The sequence below is a fragment of the Crinia signifera genome, chromosome 11 (assembly GCF_055691185.1).
Source record: "Crinia signifera chromosome 11, ASM5569118v1, whole genome shotgun sequence".
Taxonomy (NCBI): Eukaryota; Metazoa; Chordata; class Amphibia; order Anura; family Myobatrachidae; genus Crinia; species Crinia signifera.
Genome location: NC_139227.1, coordinates 66809704 through 66812203, shown reverse-complemented (window position 1 = coordinate 66812203; position 2500 = coordinate 66809704). Strand labels below are relative to the sequence as shown.

The 2500-nt window shown below is 36.0% G+C and overlaps 1 non-coding gene across 1 annotated transcript; it reads left to right on the top strand.

The window, feature by feature from the left end:
• Positions 1-95: 95 nt before the first annotated feature.
• Positions 96-167, top strand: TRNAQ-CUG (transfer RNA glutamine (anticodon CUG)). The gene has a single exon. It is a non-coding gene; the product is annotated as a tRNA-Gln (tRNA).
• The last annotated feature ends 2333 nt before the right edge of the window (positions 168-2500 follow it).

The window sequence follows — 2500 nt, the reverse complement described above, 5'->3', positions numbered from 1 at the left end:
ACATAAAGGTCACCTCTGGGATATTTATAATAATATGAGCCTTTTTTGAAAAGCTAGCCCTCTAAGCGAATAATTTAAGATTGTTTTTGAAATGTGGTTCCATGGTGTAATGGTTAGCACTCTGGACTCTGAATCCAGTGATCCGAGTTCAAATCTCGGTGGGACCTTTGTATCTTTTTGCACTTACAGTTCAAATATCCTGTTCAATCTTGTACTTCTTACTAATGTTCATTTTCAGGGAAGCACTCTGGATCATGAATCCAGCCATCCAACGTCAATTCTCAGTTTGACCAGAATCATTTTCACACATAAAGTTCAACTATGTGGTAATTACAAGAAATTGGCCTCTTTTGAAGCTTTCAATCTAAGGAAGAATTTATAAAAGGCTTTGAAATGTGGTTCCATGGTTTAATGGTTAGCACTCTGGAATTTGAATCCAGTGATCCGAGTTCAAATCTCGGTGGGACCTTGAGAAGTTTTGCACGTACACTTGAAATATGCTGTTCAATTCTATACTTGTAATAATCCTCATTTATTAAGAAGCATTCTGGACTATGAATCCAGACATACAAGGTCAATTCTTAGATTCTATGGAACAATTTTTGCACATAAAGGTAATTTCTGGTATAATTATACTAAAGTGAGCACTCTGGACTATGAATCCAGTCATCCAAGTTCAATTCTTAGATTGTCCGGAACCATTTTTGCACATAAAGGTCACCTCTGGAATATTTATAATAATATGAGCCTTTTTTGAAAAGCTAGCCCTCTAAGCAAAATATTTAATATTGTTTTTGAAATGTGGTTCCATGGTGTAATGGTTAGCACTCTGGACTCTGAATCCAGCGATCTGAGTTCAAATCTCGGTGGGACCTTTGTATTTTATTGCACTTACAGTTCAAATATCTTGTACTTCTTACTAATGTTCATTTTAAGGGAAGCAATCTGGATCATGAATCCAGCCATCCAACGTCAATTCTCAGTTTGACCCCAACCATTTTTGCACATAAAGTTCAACTATGTGGTAATTAGACCTTGAGAAATTTTGCACGTACCCTTAATATATGCTGTTCAATTCTTTACTTGTAATGATCCTTATTTATAAAGAAGCATTCTGGACTATAAATCCAGACGTACAGGTTAAATTCTTAGATTGTCCGGTACCATTTTTGCACATAAAGGTAATTTCTGGGATAATTATACTAAAGTGAGCACTCTGGACTATGAATCCAGTCATCCAAGTTCAATTCTTAGATTGTCCGGAACCATTTTTGCACATAAAGGTCACCTCTGGGATATTTATAATAATATGAGCCTTTTTTGAAAAGCTAGCCCTCTAAGTGAATAATTTAAGATTGTTTTTGAAATGTGGTTCCATGGTGTAATGGTTAGCACTCTGGACTCTGAATCCAGCGATCCGAGTTCAAATCTCGGTGGGACCTTTGTATCTTATTGCACTTACAGTTCAAATATCTTGTTCAATCTTGTACTTCTTACTAATGTTCATTTTCAGGGAAGCACTCTGGATCATGAATCCAGCCATCCAACTTCAATTCTCAGTTTGACCAGAATCATTTTTGCACATAAAGTTCAACTATGTGGTAATTAGAAGAAAATTGGCCTCTTTTGAAGCTTTCAATCTAAGGAAAAATGTATAAATGTCTTTGAAATGTGGTTCCATGGTGTAATGGTTAGCACTCTGTACTTTGAATCCAGTGATCCGAGTTCAAATCTCGGTGGGTCCTTGAGAAGTTTTGCACATACCGTTGAAATATGCTGTTCAATTCTATACTTGTAATAATCCTCATTTATAAAGAAGCATTCTGGACTATGAATCCAGACATACAAGTTCAATTCTTAGATTCTATGGAACCATTTTTGCACGTAAATTTAATTTCTGGGATAATTATACTAAAGTGAGCACTCTGGACTATGAATCCAGTCATCCAAGTTCAATTCTTAGATTGTCCGGAACCATTTTTGCACATAAAGGTCACCTCTGGGATATTTATAATAATATGAGCCTTTTTTGAAAAGCTAGCCCTCTAAGTGAATAATTTAAGATTGTTTTTGAAATGTGGTTCCATGGTGTAATGGTTAGCACTCTGGACTCTGAATCCAGCGATCCGAGTTCAAATCTCGGTGGGACCTTTGTATCTTATTGCACTTACAGTTCAAATATCCTGTTCAATCTTGTACTTCTTACTAATGTTCATTTTCAGGGAAGCACTCTGGATCATGAATCCAGCCATCCAACTTCAATTCTCAGTTTGACCAGAATCATTTTTGCACATAAAGTTCAACTATGTGGTAATTGGAAGAAAATTGGCCTCTTTTGAAGCTTTCAAATTTAAGGGAAAATGTATAAATGTCTTTGAAATGTGGTTCCATGGTTTAATGGTTAGCACTCTGGAATTTGAATCCAGTGATCCGAGTTCAAATCTCGGTGGGACCTTGAGAAGTTTTGCACGTACACTTCAAATATGCTGTTCAATTCTAT